The 24996-nt window shown below is 56.1% G+C and overlaps 1 protein-coding gene across 1 annotated transcript in view; it reads right to left on the reverse strand.

Annotated features, from left to right (window-relative positions):
- CSTPP1 (centriolar satellite-associated tubulin polyglutamylase complex regulator 1) overlaps positions 1-24996 on the reverse strand; it is a 289355-nt gene that overhangs the window by 14696 nt on the left and 249663 nt on the right. The window lies entirely within an intron of this gene.

Raw genomic sequence — 24996 nt, forward strand, 5'->3', positions numbered from 1 at the left:
TCCAAGTGTGCACAGTGTCAGGGTACCCTAGGTTTGCACAGTATCAGGGTACTGCACGAGTGCACAGTGTCAGGGTACTGCAGGTGTGCCCAGTGTCAGGGTACTCCAGGTGTGCACAGTGTCAGGGTACTCCAGGTGTGTACAGTGCCAGGGTACTCCACGTGTACACAGTGTTAGGGTACCCCAGGTGTGCACAGTCTCAGGGTACTGCAGGTGTGCACAGTGTCAGGGTACCCCAGGTGTGCACAGTCTCAGGGTACTGCAGGTGTGCACAGTGTCAGGGTACTCCAGTTGTAAACAGTGTCAGGGTACTCCAGGTGTAAACAGTGTCCGGTACTACAGATGTGCATAGTGTCACAGTAATCCAGGTGTGCACAGTCTCAGGGTACTGCAGGTGTGCACAGTGTCAGGGTACCATAGGCGTGCACAGTGTCAGAGTACTCCAGGTGTGCACAGTGTCAGGGTACTCCAGATGTGCACAGTGTCACGGTACTCCAGGTGTGCACAGTCTCAGGGTACTGCAGGTGTGCACTGTGTCAGGGTACCCTAGGCGTGCAAGTGTCAGAGTACTCCAGGTGTGCACAGTGTCAGGGTACTGCAGGTGTGCACAGTGACAGAGTACTACACGTGTGCACAATGTCAGAGTACCCCAGGTGTGCACAGTGTGACGGTACCCCAGGTGTGCACAGTGTCAGGGTACTCCGGGTGTGCACAGTGTCTGTCTGTGGCAGGAGGTGAGAGCTCTCCTGCTCTGCACATGAGCGTCGCCCTCTGAGAGCACAGTGTCGAGGTACTCTGGGTGTGCACAGTGTCAGGGTACTCTGGGTGTGCACAGTGCAATGGTACCCCAGGTGTGCACAGTGTCAGGGTACTCCACGTGTGCACAGTGTCAGGGTACTCCAGGTGTGCACAGTGTAATGGTCCTCCAGGTGTGCACAGTGTCAGGGTACTCTAGGTGTGCACAGTCTCAGGGTACTGAAGGTGTGCACAGTATCAGGGTACTGAAGGTGTGCACAGTGTAAGGGTAATCCAGATGTATACAGTGTCAGGGTACTCCACGTGTGCACAGTGTCAGGGTACCCTAGGTTTGCACAGTATCAGGGTACTGCACGAGTGCACAGTGTCAGGGTACTGCAGGTGTGCACAGTGTCAGGGTACTCCAGGTGTGTACAGTGCCAGGGTACTCCACGTGTACACAGTGTTAGGGTACCCCAGGTGTGCACAGTCTCAGGGTACTGCAGGTGTGCACACTGTCAGGGTACCCCAGGTGTGCACAGTCTCAGGGTACTGCAGGTGTGCACAGTGTCAGGGTACTCCAGGTGTAAACAGTGTCAGGGTACTCCAGGTGTAAACAGTGTCCGGTACTACAGATGTGCATAGTGTCACCGTACTCCAGGTGTGCACAGTCTCAGGGTACTGCAGGTGTGCACAGTGTCAGGGTACCATAGGTGTGCACAGAGTCAGAGTACTCTAGGTGTGCACAGTGTCAGGGTACTGCAGGTGTGCACAGTGTCAGGGTACTCCAGGTGTGCACAGTGTCAGGGTACTCCAGATGTGCACAGTGTCAGGGTACTCCAGGTGTGCACAGTCTCAGGGTACTGCAGGTGTGCACTGTGTTAGGGTATCCTAGGCGTGCAAGTGTCAAAGTACTCCAGGTGTGCACAGTGTCAGGGTACTGCAGGTGTGCACAGTGACAGAGTACTACACGTGTGCACAATGTCAGAGTACCCCAGGTGTGCACAGTGTGACGGTACCCCAGGTGTGCACAGTGTCAGGGTACTCCGGGTGTGCACAGTGTCAGGGTACTCCAGATGTGCACAGTGACAGGGTACTCCAGGTGTGCACAGTGTCTGTCTGTGGCAGGAGGTGAGAGCTCTCCTGCTCTGCACATGGGCCTCACCCTCTGCGAGCATCACCAGATGACACCCGTGTGTCATGGGCCCTGGAGCAAGGAGGGAACTGGCTGCTCTCAATTATAAAATACAGCACTCATCGAGGTTCAGTGGGCCCTGGGACCACTGCACCTGATACCCCTGAGAGGCATGTGGTAAATTTTGCCACGGGTGTCACTGTTCTGTACTTCTAAATGCCAGAACTCACCCTAACCCCTAAGAGAGCGGTAGCCGGCTCCCATTGGGTCCTCAGTGCCATCCAGGGACAGGCTCCCATTGGGTCCTGGTCCTTGGTGCCATCCATGGACCGGCTCCCATGGGGTCCTCAGGTGCCATCCACGGACTGGCTCCGGCTCACATTGGGTCCTCGGTGCCATCCACTGCCGGGCTCACATTGGGTCCTCAGTGCCATCCACGGACTGGCTCCCATTGGGTCCTCGGTGCTATCCAGGGACAGGCTCCCATTGGGCCCTCAGTGCCATCCACTGCCGGGCTCCCATTGGGCCCTCAGTGCCATCCACTGCCGGGCTCACATTGGGTCCTCGGTGCCATCCACGGACCAGCTCCCATTGGGTCTTCGGTGCCATCCACGGCCCGGCTCACATTGGGTCCTCTGTGCCATCCAGGGACAGGCTCCGATTGGGCTCTCGGTGCCACCCACTGCCGGGCTCCCATTGGGCCCTCGGTGCCATCCACTGCCGGGCTCACACTGGGTCCTCGGTGCCATCCAGGGACAGGCTCTCATTGGGCCCTCGGTGCCATCCACTGCCGGGCTCACATTGGGTCCTCTGTGCCATCCAGGGACAGGCTCCCATTGGGCCCTCGGTGCCATCCACTGCCGGGCTCCCATTGGGCCCTCTGTGCCATCCACTGCCGGGCTCACATTGAGTCCTCGGTGCCATCCACAGACCGGATCCCATTAGGCCCTCGGTGTCATCCACTGCCGGGCTCACATTGGGTCCTCGGTGCCATTCATGGACCGGCTCCCATGGGGTCCTTAGGTGCCATCCACGGACCGGCTCACATTGGGTCCTTGGTGCCATCCACGGACCGGCTCACATTGGGTCCTGGGTGCCATCCACGGACCGGCTCCAGCTCACATTGGGTCCTCAGTGCCATCCACAGACCGGATCACATTGGGTCCTCGGTGCTATCCACGGACCGGCTCCGGCTCACATTGGGTCCTCGGTGCCATCCACACAGACCAGTTCACATTGGGTCCTCGGTGCCATCCACGGCCCGGCTCACATTGGGTCCTCTGTGCCATCCACAGCCCGGCTCCCATTGGGCCCTCGGTGCCATCCACCGCGTGGCTCACATTGGGTCTTCGGTGCCATCCAGGGACAGGCTCCCATTGGGCCCTCGGTGCCATCCACTGCCGGGCTCACATTGGGCCCTCGGTGCCATCCACTGCCGGGCTCACATTGGGTCCTCGGTGCCATCCACGGCCGGGCTCACATTGGGTCCTCGGCGCCATCCAGGGACAGGCTCCCATTGGGCCCTCGGTGCCATCCACTGCCGGGCTCCCATTGGGCCCTCGGTGCCATCCACTGCCGGGCTCATATTGGGTCCTCGGTGCCATCCACTGCCGGGCTCACATTGGGTCCTCGGTGCCATCCAGGGACAGGCTCCCATTGGGCCCTCGCTGCCATCCACTGCCGGGCTCACATTGGGTCCTCGGTGCCATCCACGGACCGGCTCCCATTCGGCCCTCGGTGCCATCCACTGCCGGGCTCACATTGGGTCCTCAGTGCCATCTACGGACCGGCTCACATTGGGTCCTCAGTGCCATCCACGGCCCGGCTCCCATTGGGTCCTCAGTGCCATCCAGGGACAGGCTCCCATTGGGCCCTCGGTGCTATCCACGGACCGGCTCCGGCTCACATTGGGTCCTCGGTGCCATCCACACAGACCAGTTCACATTGGGTCCTCGGTGCCATCCACGGCCCGGCTCACATTGGGTCCTCAGTGCCATCCACGGACCGGCTCCCATTGGGCCCTCGGTGCCATCCACTGCCGGGCTTCCATTGGGCCCTCGGTGCCATCCACTGCCGGGCTCACATTGGGTCTTTGGTGCCATCCAGGGACAGGCTCCCATTGGGGCCTCGGTGCCATCCAGGGACAGGCTCCCATTGGGGCCTCGGTGCCATCCACTGCCGGGCTCACATTGGGCCCTCGGTGCCATCCACTGCCGGGCTCCCATTGGGCCCTCGGTGCCATCCAAGGACTGGCTCCCATTGGGCCCTCGGTGCCATCCACTGCCGGGCTCACATTGGGTCCTCGGCGCCATCCAGGGACCGGCTCTCATTGGGCCCTCGGTGCCATCCACTGCCGGGCTCACATTGGGTCCTCGGCGCCATCCAGGGACAGGTTCCTATTGGGCCCTCGGTGCCATCCAGGGACAGGCTCCCATTGGGCCCTCGGTGCCATCCAATGCCGGGCTCCCATTGGGCCCTCGGTGCCATTCACTGCCGGGCTCACATTGGGTCCTCGGTGCCATCCAGGGACAGGCTCACATTGGGTCCTCGGTGCCACCCAGGGACAGGCTCCCATTGGGCCCTTGGTGCCATCCACTGCCGGGCTCATATTGGGTCCTCGGTGCCATCCACTGCCGGGCTCACATTGGGTCCTCGGTGCCATCCAGGGACAGGCTCCCATTGGGCCCTCAGTGCCATCCACGGACCGGCTCCCATTGGGCCCTCAGTGCCATCCACTGCCGGGCTCACATTGGGTCCTTGGTGCCATCCACGGACCGGCTCCCATTGGGCCCTCGGTGCCATCCACTGCCGGGCTCACATTGGGTCCTCGGTGCCATCCACGGACCGGCTCACATTGGGTCCTCTGCGCCATCCACGGCCCGGCTCCCATTGGGCCCTTGGTGCCATCCACTGCCGGGCTTACATTGGGTCCTCGGTGCCATCCAGGGACAGGCTTCCATTGGGCCCTCGGTGCTATCCACGGACCGGCTCCGGCTCACATTGGGTCCTCGGTGCCATCCACACAGACCAGTTCACATTGGGTCCTCAGTGCCATCCACGACCCGGCTCACATTGGGTCCTCAGTGCCATCCACGGCCCGGCTCCCATTGGGCCCTCAGTGCCATCCACTGCCGGGCTCCCATTGGGCCCTCAGTGCCATCCACTGCCGGGCTCACATTGGGTCTTCGGTGCCATCCAGGGACAGGCTCCCATTGGGCCCTCGGTGCCATCCACTGCCGGGCTCACATTGGGCCCTCGGTGCCATCCACTACTGGGCTCACATTGGGTCCTCGGTGCCATCCACGGACCGGCTACCATTGGGCCCTCGGTGCCATCCACTGCCGGGCTCACATTGGGTCCTCGGCGCCATCCAGGGACAGGCTCCCATTGGGCCCTCGGTGCCATCCACTGCTGGGCTCCCATTGGGCCCTCGTGGCATCCACTGCCGGGCTCACATTGGGTCCTCGGTGCCATCCAGGGACAGGCTCACATTGGGTCCTTGGTGCTATCCAGGGACAGGCTCCCATTGGGCCCTCGGTGCCATCCACTACTGGGCTCATATTGGGTCCTCGGTGCCATCCACTGCCGGGCTCACATTGGGTCCTTGGTGCCATCCAGGGACAGGCTCCCATTGGGCCCTCGGTGCCATCCACGGACTGGCTCCCATTGGGCCCTCGCTGCCATCCACTGCCGGGCTCGCATTGGGTCCTCGGTGCCATCTACGGACCGGCTCCCATTGGGCCCTCAGTGCCATCCACTGCCGGGCTCACATTGGGTCCTCGGTGCCATCCACGGACCGGCTCACATTGGGTCCTCGGTGCCATCCACGGCCCGGCTCTCATTGGGCCCTCAGTGCCATCCACTGCCGGGCTCACATTGGGTCCTCAGTGCCATCCAGGGACAGGCTCCCATTGGGCCCTCAGTGCCATCCACTGCTGGGCTCACATTGGGTCCTCGGTGCCATCCAGGGACAGGCTCCCATTGGGCCCTCGGTGCCATCCACTGCCGGGCTCACATTGGGTCCTCGGTGCCATCCACAGCCCGGCTCACATTGGGTCCTCGGTGCCATCCACTGCCAGGCTCACATTGGGTCCTCGGTGCCATCCAGGGACAGGCTCCCATTGGGCCCTTGGTGCCATCCACTGCCGGGCTCACATTGGGTCCTCGGTACCATCCACGGACCGGCACCCATGGGGTCCTCAGGTGCCATCCACTGTCGGGCTCACATTGGGTCCTCGGTGCAATCCACGGACCGGCTCCCATGGGGCCTCAGGTGCCATCCACAGACCGGCTCCCATGGGGTCCTCGGTGCCATCCACTGCCGGGCTCCCATTGGGTCCTTGGTGCCATCCACGGACCGACTCACATTGGGTCCTCGGTGCCATCCACGGACCGGCTCCAGCTCACATTGGGTCCTCGGTGCCATCCACGGACCGGCTGCGGCTCACATTGGGTCCTCGGTGCCATCCACACAGAACAGTTCACATTGGGTCCTCGGTGCCATCCACGGCCTGGCTCCCATTGGGTCCTCAGTGCCATCCACGGACCGGCTCACATTAGGTCCTCGGTGCCATCCACAGACCGGCTCACATTAGGTCCTCGGTGCCCTCCACGGCCCGGCTCCCATTGGGTCCTCGGTACCATCCACGGACCGGCTCCCATTGGGTCCTCGGTGCCATCCAGGGACCGGCTCCCATTGGGTCCTCGGTGCCATCCAGGGACCGGCTCCAGCTCACATTGGGTCCTCGGTGCCATCTACGGACTGCCTCTCATGGGGTCCTGAGGTGCCATCCACGGATCGGCTCACATTAGGTCCTCAGTGCCATCCACGGCCCGGCTCACATGGGGTCCTCGGTGCCTTCCAGGGACCTTTTCACCAGCAGCGGCCACTAACAGACCTGCCCAGAGGCAGCACCATAGCCAGGTTCAAATATAACATTCAATCCTGGGTCCACCCTTAAACTCCTAGTGATCTTGTGCTAGACATTTTATATCACTGACTGTACGTCAGTTCCTTTATTGCCAGAACTGGGAAATCAGGGTCTGACTCAGGTCACCTGCACAAAGGCACCGAGAGCAAGGGCTGAACCCTCTGAATACTGAGTAAATACTGTCTCTCTAGTGCCTCAGCCATCGTGTGCAAGGCTCTGGCGGCTGCCCTCAGCGGGCATGCTGGGGCAGGAGGGGGGCAGTACTGGGCAGGAATAGGTGTCCCACACTGGCACCTCCTTCAGAGAGTAGCATGGCAGCTCGCAAACAACTCCCCAAGTCCCCATCATCCCCCTCACCCATGAATGACCTCACTTATCTGTGCCCAACAGCTGCAGCGCCCACGGGGGTCCGGAGTCCTCATGTCTGATACAGTAATACCCGCTCACGGGGGCTGGGGGTGATGTAAGCCTCTCACAGTCTCCTTCAGGGGCTCAGGCCGGGTGAGCGGGGTCTGCGGGACCGGCCCCTCACCTCCCTCCACCTGCGCCAAGAACCGACGTGGAATGGACCCACACGGTGCATCTCAAAGCACCCATTTAGATTAAAAACACATCTTTGGAGCGCTCTAAAGTCAGGTCACTGGCTCCCTCTGGTCAGTGCTCACAGTATGAAGAAGGTGCACGAACCGTAGTCCTGGGGGCAGTGGAGCAGGGAGGGAGGGGTCAGGGGTGCAAAAGCAGTATTTACTGTTCACTATCTGTAAGGAAATGCCTCCTTGGCATGGTTAATTCCCTGACTTTTTGCCTTTGCTGATGCTAAGTTTTCATTGAAAGTGTGCTGGGACCCTGCTAACCAGGCCCCAGCACAAGTGTTCTTTCCTTAAACCGTACCTTTGTCTCCACAATTGGCACAACCCTGGAACTCAGGTAAGTCCCTTGTAACTGGTACCCCTGGTACCAAGGGCCCTGATGCCAGGGAAGGTCTCTAAGGGCTGCAGCATGTCTTATGCCACCCTGGGGACCCCTCACCCAGCACATGCACACTGCCTCACAGCTTGTGTGTGCTGATGGGGAGAAAATGACTAAGTCGACATGGCACTCCCCTCAGAGTGCCATGCCAACCTCACATTGTCTATGGCATTGGTAAGTCACCCCTCTAGCAGGCCTTATAGCCCTAGGGCAGGGTGCACTATACCACAGGTGAGGGCATAGGTGCAGGAGCACTGTGCCCCTACAGTTTCTAAGCAAAACCTTAGACATTGTAAGTGCAGGGTAGCCATAAGAGTATATGGTCTGGGAGTCTGTCAAACACGAACTCCACAGCACCATAATGGCTACACTGAATACTGGGAAGTTTGGTATCAAACTTCTCAACACAATAAATGCACACAGATGCCAGTGTGGAATTTATTGTAAAATGCACCCAGAGGGCATCTTAGAGATGCCCCCTGAATACAGGCTAGTGTAGGCTGACCAGTTTCTGCCAGCCTGCCACACAACAGACATGGTGCTGGCCACATGGGGAGAGTGCCTTTGTCACTCTGGCCAGGAACAAAGCTTGTACTGGCTGGAGGTGCTTCTCACCTCCCCCTGCAGGAGCTGTAACACCTGGGGGTGAGCCTCAAAGGCTCACCCCCTTTGTTACAGCGCCCCAGGGCACTCCAGCTAGTAGAGATGCCCGCCCCTCCGGCCACTGCCCCCACTTTTGGCGGCAAGGCTGGAATAGATAATGAGAAAAACAAGGAGGAGTCACCCACCAGTCAGGACAGCCCCTAGGGTGTCCTGAGCTGAAGTGACCCCTGCCTTGAGAAATCCTCCATCTTGGTTTTGGAGGATTTCCCCAATAGGATTTGGGTTGTACGGCACAAAGAGGGTGTAGCCACCCTCAAGGACAGTAGCCATTAGCTAACTGCCCTCCCAGACCTAAACACACCCCTAAATGTAGTATTTAGGGGCTCCCCAGATCCCATGAAATCAGATTCCTGAAACCTGAAGAAACAAGAAGGACTGCTGACCTACAAGCCTACCGGCCTGTCTCCAGACTCAAAGAACCTGCACAGCGATGCATCCGACAGGGACGAGTGACCTATGAAACCTCAGAGGACTGCCCTGAACCCGAATGACCAAGAAACTCCAGAGAACAGCGGCACTGTTCCCAAACAGCAACAACTTTGCAACTTTCTAACAACGTTCAAAGAACTCACTCTTCCCGTATGAACCCGACGCCCCCGGCTCGAGCTCCAGAGAACCAACGCTACAGAGAGGACTCCTAGGCGACTGCGACTTCGTGAGTAACCTGAGACGACCCCCCTGGACTCCCACAGCGATGCCTGCAGAGAGAATCCAGAGGCTCCCCCTGACCGCAACTGCCTGGAACAAAGAACCCGACGCCTGGACCCAGCACTGCACCCACAGCCCCCAGGACCAGAAGGAACCGAACTCCAGTGCAGGAGTGACCATCAGGCGACCATCTGCCTAGCCCAGTCAGTTGCTGGCCCGAGAAGCCCCCCTGTGCCCTGCCTGCACCGCTAGAGTGACTCCAGGGTCCCTGAATTGATTCCTACCTGAAACCCGACTCCTGATTTGCACACTGCACCCGTCCGCCCCTGTGCCGCTGAGGGTGTGTTTTGTGTGCCTACTTGTACCCACCCCCAGTGCTCTACAAAACCCCTTTGGTCCGCTCCCCGAGGAAGCAGGTACTTACCTGTTGGCAGACTGGAACCGGAACACACCTGTTCTTCGTAGGCACCTATGTCTTTTGGGCTCTCCTTTGACCTCTGCACCTGACCGGCCCTGTGTTGCTGGTGCGGTGACTTTGGGGTTGCCTTGAACCCCCAACGGTGGGCTGCCTATGCCCAGGAACTTGAACTTGTAAGTGCCTTACTTACCTGAAAAACTAACCAATACTTACCTCCCCCAGGAACTGTTGCACTGTGTCCATCTTTAAAATAGCTTATTGCCATTTTAACTAAAACTGTGTATGTTACTGCTCTAATTCAAAGTTCCTAAGTTACCTATGTGGAGTACCTTGCATTTTATGTATTTACTTCAAATCTTGTGGTTCTAAAATAAACTAAGAAAATATATTTTTCTATACAAAAACCTATTGGCCTGGAATTGTCTCTGAGTGTGTGTTCCTCATTTATTGCCTATGTGTATGTACAACAAATGCTTAACACTACCCTCTGATAAGCCTACTGCTCGACCACACTACCACAAAATAGAGCATTAGTATTATCTCTTTTTGCCACTATCTTACCTCTAAGTGGAACCCTTGGACTCTGTGCATACTATTCCGTACTTTGAAATAGCACATACAGAGCCAACTTCCTACACTATCTCCGAGACCTTCCACCTTCGGATGACTGCAGACAGTTTCAACTGACCCTCCAGACACCTCCTCCCAGTGGCTCCCACTGACACCCCCCGCATACACAGCAGGAGTCCCGCCTTCTCACACATCTCCCCCGAAGCCTGGGATAACCCCCCCCCCCCTCCAATCTGAGCCCCCCCATCACTGCTAGACTCCTGCAAGAAGCTGAAGTCCTGGCTTTTGGAATAACCTCTAGGGAGGGCCCCAGCTACGGTGACCCCCACCTACCCACCTGCGAAGCGCCTGGATACCCTTATGGGGGATTAGTATAAATGTCCATAAAATAACATAACACACTTAAGTGACAGTTTTGATTTCTAAAGCATAAATTGTTGACATCAGCAAGTTGCTGGAATCTGACACTTTATCCACCTGGCAGAAATAATGCTCAGCAGTTGTCAGTGCAGTGCTCCCAGGAAGCTATCCTACCTGGAGGGGGATCTGTCAGATGAAGGGTACATAGAGAGCTCTGCAGCAGGTGCATTACCCCTCCGATTGTTGCACTGAGATCAGAACCTGACTGATCTCTGCAGCAGGGGTCTCAACCCTCCCACTGAGATCAGAACCCGTAGACCGGAAGACACTGACTGATCTCCGCAGCAGGGGCATCAACCCTCCCACTGAGATCAGAACCTGACAGACACTGACTGATCTCTGCAGCAGGGGCATCAACCCTCCCACTGAGATCAGAACCTGACAGACACTGACTGATCTCTGCGGCAGGTGCACGTACCCTCCCACTGAGATCAGAACCCGTAGACCGGAAGACACTGACTGATCTCTGCAGCAGGGGCATCAACCCTCCCACTGAGATCAGAACCTGACAGACACTGACTGATCTCTGCGGCAGGTGCACGAACCCTCCCACTGACATCAGAACCCGTAGACCGGAAGATACTGACTGATCTCTGCAGCAGGTGCACGAACCCTCCCACTGAGATCAGAACCCGTAGACCGGAAGATACTGACTGATCTCTGCAGCAGGGGCATCAACCCTCCCACTGAGATCAGAACCTGACAGACACTGACTGATCTCTGCAGCAGGTGCACGAACCCTCCCACTGAGATCAGAACCCGTAGACCGGAAGACACTGACTGATCTCTGCAGCAGGCGCACAAACCCTCCCACTGAGATCAGAACCCGCAGACTGCAAGACACTGACTGATCTCTGCAGCAGGAGCACGAACCCTCCCACTGAGATCAGAACCCGTAGACCGGAAGATACTGACTGATCTCTGCAGCAGGGGCATCAACCCTCCCACTGAGATCAGAACCTGACAGACACTGACTGATCTCTGCAGCAGGTGCACGAACCCTCCCACTGAGATCAGAACCCGTAGACCGGAAGATACTGACTGATCTCTGCAGCAGGGGCATCAACCCTCCCACTGAGATCAGAACCCGTAGACCGGAAGATACTGACTGATCTCTGCAGCAGGTGCACGAACCCTCCCACTGAGATCAGAACCCGTAGACCGGAAGATACTGACTGATCTCTGCAGCAGGCGCACGAACCCTCCCACTGAGATCAAACCCTCCCACTGAGATCAGAACCCGTAGACCGGAAGATACTGACTGATCTCTGCAGCAGGGGCATCAACCCTCCCACTGAGATCAGAACCTGACAGACACTGACTGATCTCTGCAGCAGGTGCACGAACCCTCCCACTGAGATCAGAACCCGTAGACCGGAAGATACTGACTGATCTCTGCAGCAGGCGCACAAACCCTCCCACTGAGATCAGAACCCGCAGACTGCAAGACACTGACTGATCTCTGCAGCAGGAGCACGAACCCTCCCACTGAGATCAGAACCCGTAGACCGGAAGATACTGACTGATCTCTGCAGCAGGGGCATCAACCCTCCCACTGAGATCAGAACCCGTAGACCGGAAGATACTGACTGATCTCTGCAGCAGGGGCATCAACCCTCCCACTGAGATCAGAACCCGTAGACCGGAAGATACTGACTGATCTCTGCAGCAGGTGCACGTACCCTCCCACTGAGATCAAACCCTCCCACTGAGATCAGAACCCGCAGACTGCAAGACACTGACTGATCTCTGCAGCAGGAGCACGAACCCTCCCACTGAGATCAGAACCCGCAGACTGCAAGACACTGACTGATCTCTGCAGCAGGAGCACGAACCCTCCCACTGAGATCAGAACCCGTAGACCGGAAGATACTGACTGATCTCTGCAGCAGGGGCATCAACCCTCCCACTGAGATCAGAACCCGTAGACCGGAAGATACTGACTGATCTCTGCAGCAGGGGCATCAACCCTCCCACTGAGATCAGAACCCGTAGACCGGAAGATACTGACTGATCTCTGCAGCAGGTGCACGAACCCTCCCACTGAGATCAGAACCTGTAGACCGGAAGATACTGACTGATCTCTGCAGCAGGTGCACGTACCCTCCCACTGAGATCAGAACCCGTAGACCGGAAGATACTGACTGATCTCTGCAGCAGGTGCACGAACCCTCCCACTGAGATCAGAACCCGTAGACCGGAAGATACTGACTGATCTCTGCAGCAGGTGCACCAACCCTCCCACTGAGATCAGAACCCGCAGACTGCAAGACACTGACTGATCTCTGCAGCAGGCGTATTAACCCACTGAGTCTGTTGCTGCTACAGTCTATAACCTGCGGCTACACCCGGATCTGTGAGCCCCAGGACCAGTGGCTGCAGGTTTTACCCAAGGCTCTGGGTCCTTTCACTGCTCCTCCGATGACCCGGAGACTGGACTTTACTGTAACTCTACAAACAAGATCTCAGTCCCTCGGAGGAGTGTGAGGAATACTGACTCAGTGACCCAGACAAGGAAGGTACCTCCGGGCTAGCGCCAGGACCCATTCCTATTACCGGCACATGGGAAGAAATGGCATTTACGCTTCTTAAGAACAGCTGAAGCCAAGAGATTCCGCCCGGAGAAAGTCCAAACTTCAACAGCGGAGCCATGAATCATGTGACGGCTAATGCGAGCTTGTACAGCGAGATAATGCAAGTCTAGATATGTGTGTATTTATATATATATATATATATAGATAGATAAATACATACATGTAGACAGATAGATAGACAGAGAGATAGAGGGATAGATTGATCTTCACCTAAGCGAAGGAATTCAGTAACTGATGAACCTCTGAGGAAGATAATAGAAATAAACCTCGCCCACTGACTTCCCAACTCTTCCGCGCAGCATCACCGAGGAGGTTACTCCAGTATCAATTTAAAGGAGCCCCACCATTCCCTCAAGACCGGCCAGATCCTGCAACACCTAAAGAAACCCACACAAGACCCTGCTGACGTCAACTACCCGCCCATCACTCACCTACCACTCATCTGCAAAATCACTGGAAAAAAGTCTCTGTTAAGTGTAAGAGCAGCTTACTACAAACCATCTCTTGCAGGACGATCAGTCTGGGGTCAGCACAGGGCAGCAGGGAGATGAGGCCCTCCTGGCGGATGAAGGTGGCTCCTGCCTGCTGGTAATGATGTGTAGGAGGCTGGACTGGCTTGTAGTGAGTACCAAGGGGTACTTGCACCTTGCACCAGGCCCAGTTATCCCTTATTAGTGTATAGGGTGTCTAGCAGCTTAGGCTGATAGATAATGGTAGCTTAGCAGAGCAGCTTAGGCTGAACTAGGAGACGTGTGAAGCTACTACAGTACCACTTAGTGTCATATGCACAATATCATAAGAAAACACAATACACAGTTATACTAAAAATAAAGGTACTTTATTTTTATGACAATATGCCAAAGTATCTTAGAGTGTACCCTCAGTGAGAGGATAGGAAATATACACAAGATATATATACACAATAGCAAAAATATGCAGTATAGTCTTAGAAAACAGTGCAAACAATGTATAGTTACAATAGGATGCAATGGGGAAACATAGGGATAGGGGCAACACAAACCATATACTCCAAAAGTGGAATGCGAACCACGAATGGACCCCAAACCTATGTGACCTTGTAGAGGGTCGCTGGGACTATTAGAAAATAGTAAGGGTTAGAAAAATAACCCTCCCCAAGACCCTGGAAAGTGAGTGCAAAGTGCACTAAAGTTCCCCTAAGGACAAAGAAGTCGTGATAGGGGAATACTGCAGGAAAGACACAAACCAGCAATGCAACAACAATGGATTTCCAGTCGAGGGTACCTGTGGAACAAGGGGACCAAGTCCAAAAGTCACAAGCAAGTCGGAGATGGGCAGATGCCCAGGAAATGCCAGCTGCGGGTGCAAAGAAGCTTCTACTGGACAGAAGAAGCTGCGGTTTCTGCAGGAACGAAAAGGGCTAGAGACTTCCCCTTTGGTGGACGGATCCCACTCGCCTTGTAGAGTCGTGCAGAAGTGTTTTCCCGCCGAAAGAACGCCAACAAGCCTTGCTAGCTGCAAATCGTGCGGTAAGCGTTTTTGGATGCTGCTGTGGCCCAGGAGGGACCAGGAGGTCGGAAATTGAACCAGGAGGGAGAGGGGACGTCGAGCAAGACAAGGAGCCCTCTTAGCAGCAGGTAGCACCCGGAGAAGTGCCAGAAACAGGCACTACGATGATGCGTGAAATGGTGCTCACCCGAAGTTACACAAAGGAGTCCCACGTCGCCGGAGACCAACTTAGAAAGTCGTGCAATGCAGGTTAGAGTGCCGTGGACCCAGGCTTGGCTGTGCACAAAGGATTTCCGCTGGAAGTGCACAGGGGCCGGAGTAGCTGCAAAAGTCGCGGTTCCCAGCAATGCAGTCTAGCGAGGTGAGGCAAGGACTTATCTCCACCAAACTTGGACTGAAGAGTCACTGGACTGTGGGAGTCACTTGGACAGAGTTGCTGGATTCGAGGGACCTCGCTCGTCGTGCTGAGAGGAGACCCAAGGGACCGGTAATGCAGCTTTTTGGTGCCTGCGGTTGCAGGGGGAAGATTCCGTTGACCCACGGGAGATTTCTTCGGAGCTTCTAGTGCAGAGAGGAGGCAGACTACCCCCACAGCATGCACCACCAGGAAAACAGTCGAGAAGGCGGCAGGATCAGCGTTACAGAGTTGCAGTAGTCGTCTTAGCTACTATGTTGCAGTTTTGCAGGCTTCCAGCGCGGTCAGCAGTCGATTCCTTGGCAGAAGGTGAAGAGAGAGATGCAGAGGAACTCGGATGAGCTCTTGCATTCATTATCTAAGGAATCACAAGAGACAGAGACCCTAAATAGCCAGAAAAGAGGGTTTGGCTACCTAGGAGAGAGGATAGGCTAGCAACACCTGAAGGAGCCTATCAGGAGGAGTCTCTGACGTCACCTGATGGCATTGGCCACTCAGAGCAGTCCAGTGTGCCAGCAGCACCTCTGTTTCCAAGATGGCAGAGGTCTGGAGCACACTGGAGGAGCTCTGGACACCTCCCAGGGGAGGTGCAGGTCAGGGGAGTGGTCACTCCCCTTTCCTTTGTCCAGTTTCGCGCCAGAGCAGGGCTAAGGGGTCCCTGAACCGGTGTAGACTGGCTTATGCAGAAATGGGCACCAAATGTGCCCATGAAAGCATTTCCAGAGGCTGGGGGAGGCTACTCCTCCCCTGCCTTCACACCATTTTCCAAAGGGAGTGGGTGTCACACCCTCTCTCTGAGGAAGTCCTTTGTTCTGCCTTCCTGGGCCAGGCCTGGCTGGACCCCAGGAGGGCAGCTGCCTGTCTGAGGAGTTGGCAGCAGCAGCAGCTGCAGTGAAACCCCAGGAAGGGCAGTTTGGCAGTACCAGGGTCTGTGCTACAGACCACTGGGATCATGGGATTGTGCCAACTATGCCAGGATGGTATAGAGGGGGCAATTCCATGATCATAGACATATTACATGGCCATATTCGGAGTTACCATTGTGAAGCCACATATAGGTAGTGACCTATATGTAGTGCACGCGTGTAATGGTGTCCCCGCACTCACAAAGTCCGGGGAATTGGCCCCGAACAATGTGGGGGCACCTTGGCTAGTGCCAGGGTGCCCTCACACTAAGTAACTTTGCACCTAACCTTTACCAGGTAAAGGTTAGACATATAGGTGACTTATAAGTTACTTAAGTGCAGTGTAAAATGGCTGTGAAATAACGTGTGCGTTATTTCACTCAGGCTGCAGTGGCAGGCCTGTGTAAGAATTGTCAGAGCTCCCTATGGGTGGCAAAAGAAATGCTGCAGCCCATAGGGATCTCCTGGAACCCCAATACCCTGGGTACCTCAGTACCATATACTAGGGAATTATAAGGGTGTTCTAGTAAGCCAATGTAAATTGGTAAAATTGGTCACTAGCCTGTTAGTGACAATTTGGAAAGAAATGAGAGAGCATAATCACTGAGGTTCTGGTTAGCAGAGCCTCAGTGAGACAGTTAGGCACTACACAGGGAACACACACATATAGGCCACAAACTTATGAGCACTGGGGTCCTGACTAGCAGGGTCCCAGTGACACATAACAAACATACTGAAAACATAGGGTTTTCACTATGAGCACTGGGCCCTGGCTAGCAGGATCCCAGTGAGACAGTGAAAACACCCTGACATACACTCACAAACAGGCCCAAAGTGGGGGTAACAAGGCTAGAAAGAGGCTACTTTCTCACAGCACAGAGGACAGCATCATGGCTCACCGGTGCCCCGATGGCACACAGCTTGACTTGAAGGTCTGGTACGCCTCAACAACCTGTCTCAAGGAACACACTGCCGAAAAGCAGACTCCATGGTACCCGCTCTCTTACAAAGAACGTGAAAGGACTTCTATGAGCTGCTGTTCAAGCCCTTGTACTCTTGCATCTGGATGGAAGGAATGCCCGGCTCTGTGGCCTCCCAGGCTGCACACTGGCACCCGTAGGGGCATCCTTCACGAAGGCATATCTCACCAAGAGCCAGAGGGAATGGACGCACATCACCACTGGCCCGAACCATCTTTAAAACCAACTGCATCAGGAACCTCCTCCGGGAGCAGGCCCGCGGCTCCCCCCTTTTATCAGGAGCCCTTCTTGCTGTATGTCAGTTCCTTCATCCTTCAAGCACATTACACCAGTGCGAGTGGACCTGTATCACACACGGTAGTCATTCTCTAACTCTTCAGGAAGTAAAACCACACTCATCACAGCCAGCGGGACATGGACGTCGACACGTTTCAGCCCTCGCTGCCCTTTAATTTCGGGGAGAAATTTTAACACGAGACGTGTTAATGTGAATGCAAGAAGCTTTTCAGGTAAATATTTTACCTGAGCGGAAAACTGCAAACCCAAATACGAGCGGCATTATTTTGAACTCGAGTGACTGGAAATCACTAAATTACATTTTTAATTTGAATTTTTACCTGAATGGACGGTTCTGGTAATTTGCTGCATGTGAGATGCACTTCATGTAATGACACTAGTTTCGCACATCCCTAGTTACCACACTAATACACGTCAGCAGTTTCCATGGTCGCTGTTACATTACATGTTCTTTTTGGGATGTGGCAATTCACATTGGGTGCCTCTTTGATATGAAATGGAAACACAGTCCTGCCCATGAGCATCAGGGGGCCCAAGCAGGTGCCTCGAGGGACATTCACCAGGGGTCAGGACTGGGGCACCTCAGGATCAGGGAGCCCAAGCAGGTGCCTCGAGGGTCATTCACCAGGGCCCAGGGGGGGCAGACAGCTGCCTCGAGGGTCATTCACCAGGGGTCAGGACTGGGGCACCTCAGCATCAGGGGGCCCAGACAGGTGCCTCGAGGGTCATTCACCAGGGGTCAGGACTGGGGCACCTCAGCATCAGGGGGCCCAGACAGGTGCCTCGAGGGTCATTCACCAGGGGTCAGGACTGGGGCACCTCAGGATCAGGGAGCCCAAGCAGGTGCCTCGAGGGTCATTCACCAGGGGTCAGGGGGCCCAAGCAGGTGCCTAGAGGGTCATTCACCAGGAGTCAGGACTGGGGCACCTGAGCATCAGGGGGCCCAAGCGGGTGCCTCAAGGGTCATTCACCAGGGGTCAGGACTGGGGCACCTGTGCATCAGGGGGCCCAAGCAGGTGCCTCGAGGGTCATTCACCAGGGGTCAGGGAGCCCAAGCAGGTGTCTCGAGGGTCATTCACCAGGGGTCAGGGGGCCCAAGCAGGTGCCTAGAGGGTCATTCACCAGGAGTCAGGACTGGGGCACCTGTGCATCAGGGGGCCCAAGCAAGTGCCTCGAGTGTCATTCACCAGGGGTCAGGGGGCCCAAACAGGTGCCTCGAGGGTCATTCACCAGGGGTCAGGGAGCCCAAGCGGGTGCCTCGAGGGTCATTCACCAGGGGTCAGGACTGGGGCACCTCAGCATCAGGGGGCCCAAGCGGTTGCCTCGAGGGTCATTCACCAGGGGTCAGGGGCCCAAGCAGGTCCCTCGAGGGTCATTCACCAGGGGTCAGGGGCCCAAGCAGGTGCCTCGAGGGTCATTCACCAGGGGTCAGGACTGGGGCAGCAGCCAATCAGGAAGCGTCTCCCAAGACCCCGGCCTGCCTCTGTGCACGGGCCCTGTAGCTCCTACCTACACCAACACCAGGGCTAGGCGCTGTCTGCCGAGGGCTCTGTGTCTTCGGTGTCCCTGAAGCTGCTGCGCGGTTGATAATCTTGGGGGGCTGCAGCGCTGACCCTCTCTGCAGGGGATGTCAATCCCCATTATCCACGGTGGATGAGAGGGGGCGGTTCGGGGGCGCGGGTTACAGACTCCCACCCTCGTCTCTTCCCTCCATCTCTAGTGTCTGTCCCTCCAGCCCTCGCTCGCTCTCCCTCCACAACTTCCTCTCTCCCTCCATCCCTCGCTCCCTTCCTCCCTATCTCCCTCCACCCCTCTCTTCCTCCCTCCCACACTCTTCTCTTCCCTCCATCTCTAGTGTCTGTCCCTCGATCCCTCGCTCGCTCTCCCTCCACAACTCCCTCTCTCCCTCCATCCATCCATCCCTCGCCCTCTCCCTCCCTCGCTGTCTCTCTCCCTCCCTCCATCCATCCATCCCTCCCTCCCTCGCTCTCTCCCTCTCTCGCTCCCTCTATCCCTCCCTCCCTCTCTCTCTTACTACCTCCCTCACTACCTCCATCCTTCGCTCTCCATCCCTCGCTACCTCCATCCCTCGCTCCCTCCCTCCATCCCTCGCTCTCCCTCCCTCCCTCCCTCGCTCTACCTCCCTCCATCCCTTCCTCCCTCCCTCGCTCTCCCTCACTCCCTCCCTCCCTCCCTCTCTTGGTCTCTCCCTCTCTCCATCCCTTTCTCTCTCCCTCCCTCCATCCCTCGCTCTCCCTCCATCTATACCTCCATCGCTCTCCCTCTCTCCCTCCATCCCTCCCTTCCTCTCTCCCTCCATCCCTCCCTCTCTCCCTCACCCTCTCTCCATCTCTCGCTCTCTCTCTCCCTTCCACCATCCCTCGCTCTCTCTCTCCTTCGCTCTCTATCCCTCCCTTTATCCCTCGCTCTCTCCCTCCCTCCCTTGCTCTCTCTCGCTCCCTCCGTCCCTGGCTCTCTCCCTCCGTCCCTCCATCCCTCCCTCTCCCTTGCTTTATCTATCCCTCCCTCCATCCCTTGCTCTCTTCCTCCCTCCGTCGCTCCCTCCATCCATCGCTCCCTCTATCCCTCCCTCCATCCCTCGGTCTCCCTCCCTCACTCCCTCCCTCACTCACCCCCTCGGCCTCACTCCCTCCCTCGCTCTCCCTCCTTCACTCCCTCTCTCCCTACCTCCGTCTCTACATCCTTCCCTCCCTCGCTTTATCCCTCCCTCCATCCCTCGCTCTCTTCCTCCCTCCCTCTAAATCCCTTCCCTCTGTCATTCCCTCCATCCCTCGCTCCCTCTATCCCTCCCTCCATCCCTCGCTCTCCCTCCCACTACCTCGCTCTCCCTCCATCCCTCGCTCTCCCTCCCTCGCATTCTACCTTCCTCTCTTCGATTGATATGACACAAGCTGCCTACTGACCATGGCTGTGGTGAGTTTCCAGATGACGGGACAGGGATTTAGGGCAGAAGAGGCTCATGGTCTTAGGGTCAAGAGATGGTCTCCCTGGGAGGAGGGTCCAAGGCCCTTCCAGTCACCAGGACCCTCCGGCCACAGGGGGGTCTGCAAGGGTCTGTCAGATATGGAATGATGACCGCACTGACCTCTGGGCATCTGTCCAGGGGAGAAGGCGAGGACCCAGAGGCTGGGGGAACCACATCTGAGCTCCAGTGAGGAGGGAACAAGAAGTCCAGGAAACCCCCCAAATATTAGGAGCTGTGTGACCCCCTCACCAGGGCCGAGGAAGGGCATTGCCTACAGTGGTGGTTGGTCTACAAGGGGGTGTTGCTGGAGCGGAGGGACAGAAGGGTCCTCTAACGCCAAACACTGAATAAAATGAAACCCAAGTCTAAGGGACTGATTTAGGTCTTGGCGGAGGGGAACACTCTGTCACAAAGGGGACCGATATTCCTTCTGCAGTATTACGATCCCATGACATCCTATGACCCTCCATGTCACACAATGTGACCCTCCATTTAACACCCTGTGACCCTCCATCTAACACCATGAGACCCTCCGTTTAACACCCTGTGCGCCTCCATCTCACACCCTGTGACTGTCCACCTCACCCTGTGACCCCCATCTCACACCCTGTGACCCACCATGTCACACACTGTGACGGTCCACCTCATTCTGTGAGCCCCATCTAACACCCTGTGACTCTCCATCTAACACCCTGTGACCCCCATCTCACACCCTGTGACCCTCCATCTTACACCCTGTGACCCTCCATCCAACACCCTGTGACGGTGCACCTCACCCTGTGACCCCCCATCTAACACCCTGTGACAGTGCACCTCACCCTGGGACCCCCATCTAACACCCTGTGACCCTCCATGTCACACACTGTGACCCTCCACGTCACACCCAGTGACCGTCCACCTCACCCTGTGACCCCCATCTAACACCCTGTGACCCCCAATCTCACACCCTGTGACTGTCCACCTTACCCTGTGACCCCCATCTAACACCCTGTGACCCCCATCTCACACCCTGTGACCTTCCATCTTACACCCTGTGACCCCCATCTCACACCCTGTGACGGTGCACCTCACCCTGTGACCCCCATCTGTGAGAAAGTAGCCTCTTTCTAGCCTTGTTACCCCCACTTTCGGCCTGTTTGTGAGTATATGTCAGGGTGTTTTCACTGTCTCACTGGGATCCTGCTAGCCGGGCCCACTGCTCATAGTTAAAACCCTATGTTGTCAGTATGTTTCTTATGTGTCACTGGAACCCTGCTAGCCAGGACCCCAGTGCTCATAAGTTTGTGGCCTATATGTATGTGTTCCCTGTGTGATGCCTAACTGTCTCACTGAGGCTCTGCTAACCAGAACCTCAGTGGTTATGCTCTCTCTGCTTTCCAAATTGTCACTAACAGGCTAGTGACCAATTTCACCAATTCACATTGGCATACTGGTACACCCATATAATTCCCTAGTATATGGTACTGAGGTACCCAGGGTATTGGGGTTCCAGGAGATCCCTATGGGCTGCAGCATTTCTTTTGCCACCCATAGGGAGATCTGACAATTCTTACACAGGCCTGCCACTGCAGCCTGGGTGAAATAACGTCCACGTTATTTCACAGCCATTTACCACTGCACTTAAGTATCTTATAAGTCACCTATATGTCTAACCTTCACCTGGTGAAGGTTGGGTGCAAAGTTACTTAGTGTGAGGGCACCCTGCCACTAGCCAAGGTGCCCCCACATCGTTCAGGGCAAATTCCCCGGACTTTGTGAGTGCGGGGACACCATTACACGCATGCACTATACATAGGTCACTACCTATGTATGGCGTCACAATGGTAACTCCGAACATGGCCATGTAACATGTCTAAGATCATGGAATTGTCACCCCAATGCCATTCTGGCATTGGGGGGGACAATTCCATGATCCCCCGGGTCTCTAGTACAGAACCAAGGTACTGCCAAACTGCCTTTTCAGAGTTTGCACTGCAGCTGCTGCTGCTGCCAACCCCTCAGACAGGTTTCTGCCATCCTGGGGTCCAGCCAGGCCTGGCCCAGGAAGGCAGAACAAAGGACTTCCTCAGAGAGAGGGTGTTACACCCTCTCCCTTTGGAAATAGGTGTCAGGGCTGGGGAGGAGTAGCCTCCCCCAGCCTCTGGAAATGCTTTGATGGGCACAGATGCTGCCCATCTCTGCATAAGCCAGTCTACACCGGTTCAGGGATCCCCCAGCCCTGCTCTGGCGCGAAACTGGACAAAGGAAAGGAACTCCCCTGACCTGCACCTCCTAGGGGAGGTGCCCAGAGCTCCTCCAGTGTGCTCCAGACCTCTGCCATCTTGGAAACAGAGGTGTTGCTGGCACACTGGACTGCTCTGAGTGGCCAGTGCCAGCAGGTGACGTCAGAGACTCCTTCTGATAGGCTCTTACCTGTGTTACTAGCCTATCCTCCTTCCTAGGTAGCCAAACCTCCTTTTCTGGCTATTTAGGGTCCCTGCTTTGGGGAATTCTTCAGATACCGAATGCAAGAGCTCACCAGAGTTCCTCTGCATCTCTCTCTTCACCTTCTGCCAAAGGATCGACCGCTGACTGCTCAGGACGCCTGCAAAACCGCAACAAAGTAGAAAAGACGACTACTGCAACCTTGTATCGCTTCATCCTGCTGGCTTTCTCACCTGTTTCCTGGTGGTGCATGCTCTGGGGGTAGCCTGCCTCCTTATTGCACCAGGAGCTCTGAAGAAATCTCCCGTGGGTCGACGGAATCTTCCCCCTGCAACCGCAGGCAACAAAAGACTGCATCACCGGTCCTCTGGGTCCCCTCTCAGCACGACGAGCGTGGTCCCTGGAATTCAGCAATTCTGTCCAAGTGACTCCCACAGTCCAGTGACTCTTCAGTCCAAGTTTGGTGGAGGTAAGTCCTTGCCTCCCCACGCTAGACTGCATTGCTGGGTACCGCGTGATTTGCAGCTGCTCCGGCTCCTGTGCACTCTTCCAGGATTTCCTTCGTGCACAGCCAAGCCTGGGTCCCGACACTCTAACCTGCAGACACAACCTTCTGAGTTGTCCTCTGGCATCGTGGGACTGCCTTTTCTGACTTCGGGTGGACTCCGGTTCACTCCTCTTCCAAGTGCCTGTTCCGGTACTTCTGCGGGGGCTGCGTGCTTCTGTGAGGGCTCCCTGACTTGTTGGGCGCCCCCTCTGTCTCCTCATCCAAGTGGCGACATCCTGGTCCCTCTTGGGCCACAGCAGCATCCAAAAACCCTAACCGCGACCCTTGCAGCTAGCAAGGCTTGTTTGCGGTCTTTCTGCGTGGGAACACCTCTGCAAGCTTCTTCACGACGTGGGACATCCATCCTCCAAAGGGGAAGTTCCTAGTCCTCTTCGTTCTTGCAGAATCCACAGCTTCTACCATCCAGTGGCAGCTTCTTTGCACCCTCAGCTGGCATTTCCTGGGCATCTGCCCAATCTCGACTTTGTCGCGACTCTTGGACTTGGTCCCCTTGTTCCACAGGTACTCTCGCCTGGAAATCCACTTTGGTTGCATTGCTGGTGTTGGCCTTCCTTGCAGAATTCCCCTATCACGACTTCTGTGTTCTCTGGGGAATATAGGTGCACCTTACACCTACTTTTCAGGGTCTTGGGGTGGGCTATTTTTCTAACCCTCACTGTTTTCTTACAGTCCCAGTGACCCTCTACAAGCTCACATAGGTTTGGGGTCCATTCGTGGTTCGCATTCCACTTTTGGAGTATATGGTTTGTGTTGCCCCTATACCCATGTGCTCCTATTGCAATCTACTGTAACTATACACTGCTTGCATTACTTCCTTTTGCTATTACTGCATATTTTCGGTATTGTGCACATATATCTTGTGTATATTTGGCATCCTCATACTGAGGGTACTCACTGAGATACTTTTGGCATATTGTCATAAAAATAAAGTACCTTTATTTTTAGTATTTCTGTGTATTGTGTTTTCTTATGATATTGTGCATATGACACAAGTGGTATAGTAGGAGCTTTGCATGTCTCCTAGTTCAGCCTAAGCTGCTCTGCTATAGCTACCTTCTATCAGCCTAAGCTGCTAGAAACACCTCTTCTACACTAATTAGGGATAACTGGACCTGGTACAGAGTGTAAGTACCCCTTGGTACCCACTACAAGCCAGGCCAGCCTCCTACACCATCTCACACCCTGTGACGGTGCACCTCACCCTGTGACCCCCATCTCACACCCTGTGACCCTCCATGTCACACCCTGTGACCGTCCAACTCACCCTGTGACCCCCATCTAACACCCTGCGGCCCCCATCTCACACCCCGTGACCCTCCATCTAACACCCCGTGACCCTTCATCTCACACCCCGTGACCCTTCATCTCACACCCCGTGACCCTTCATCTCACTCCCCGTGACCCTCCATCTAACACCCCGTGACCCTCCATCTAACACCCCGTGACCCCCATCTAACACCCTGTGACCCCCATCTCACACCCTGTGACCCTCCACGTCACACCCTGTGTCCCCCATCTAACACCCTGTGACCCCCATCTCACACCCTGTGACCCTCCATCTAACACCCTGTGATGGTGCACCTCACCCTGTGACCCCCATCTAACACCCTGTGGCCCTCCATGTCACACCCTGTGACCGTCCAACTCACCCTGTGACCCCCATCTAACACCCTGCGGCCCCCATTTCACACCCTGTGACCCCCATCTAACACCCTGTGACCCTCCATCTAACACCCTGTGACCGTCCACCTCACCCTGTCACCCTCCATTTCACACCCTCTCTTCCTCCATCTCTCACCCTGTGACTCTCCATTTTACAGCCCGTGACCCTCCATTTTACACCCCCTGTG

This window comes from Pleurodeles waltl, chromosome 3_1 (genome assembly GCF_031143425.1).
Source record: "Pleurodeles waltl isolate 20211129_DDA chromosome 3_1, aPleWal1.hap1.20221129, whole genome shotgun sequence".
In the NCBI taxonomy this organism is placed as follows: Eukaryota; Metazoa; Chordata; class Amphibia; order Caudata; family Salamandridae; genus Pleurodeles; species Pleurodeles waltl.